Source organism: Haliaeetus leucocephalus, unplaced genomic scaffold (assembly GCF_000737465.1).
Source record: "Haliaeetus leucocephalus isolate CR32 unplaced genomic scaffold, Haliaeetus_leucocephalus-4.0 Scaffold373, whole genome shotgun sequence".
Classification (NCBI taxonomy): Eukaryota; Metazoa; Chordata; class Aves; order Accipitriformes; family Accipitridae; genus Haliaeetus; species Haliaeetus leucocephalus.
In genome coordinates this window covers 8,574,375-8,575,312 of record NW_010972809.1, presented here as the reverse complement: position 1 = coordinate 8,575,312, position 938 = coordinate 8,574,375, and positions in this window count along the sequence as shown.

The window sequence follows — 938 nt, the reverse complement described above, 5'->3', positions numbered from 1 at the left end:
ACGGCATCTAACTGTAACATCAAAGTAGTTTTTACAAGCTCACTTAAGCAAGACACATTTGAACACATGATGTCCTATACATATCTACCCCTCCAACTGCTCCCAACAGGCATATATAGTAACATGCATATCTATACGTTGCAAATACCTAAAAGTGGAAAGACAGCAACCCACAGAGCCTGGCATAAGGGCACCGTCCCCAGGGCCGTGGGAGCTAGCAGCCAGCCACGCAGAGCGCCAGCTCCACGCAGAGTTGTGGGCACGCACCGGGAGCGGTGCAGCTCTGCAGTGATGGGCACCCACCCGAAAGGTCCTAACGTGAGGACACGGACACCAGCGACGGGGACCTGGCGTCAGGTTTGTCCCCCCCCCCGATCTGAAAAAGTGCTCGAATGCCCGAAAGCTTAGTTTGGTGGGTTTTTCCTCCCTCCCATTCCATCTAATCTAAAAGCGATTCCTCGCCCACTGGCCTTGCCTCTACACACCGGGAGACTTTCGGAGACCCTTGTCAGGCAGGTGCACACTCCTGTGAGCGGGCGGGCAGCTCCGCACCCCTCCTCAGGCAGCAGCATCCCCCCGGACACCAAACCCGGTCCCCCAGCTTCTCCCCTGGGCACGATGTGCCGGGGGGCGGGGGGGGGCCAGCCAGGGCCGCGGCTCACCCCTCCCAAAAGTCCTTTCCCCTCTTAGAGCATGAAGTGGACCCCCCAACACCTGCTCCCGCGACCCTCCCCAGGGCAGAACCTTCACCTCGGGAGCAGATAACGGGGTGGGTATTATTTTTTTGCTCTAAATTAGGGGGAAAAAAAATTATTTTTTTTAAAGAAAAGGCCCAGCGGCTCGCTCAGGTGCCGACAGCACCAAGGCAAAGCCCAGACGGGGGAAACCCGACCTGCCCGCACCGCCCACCCCCCCTTCTCCATCCCCGGCCCGTCGGG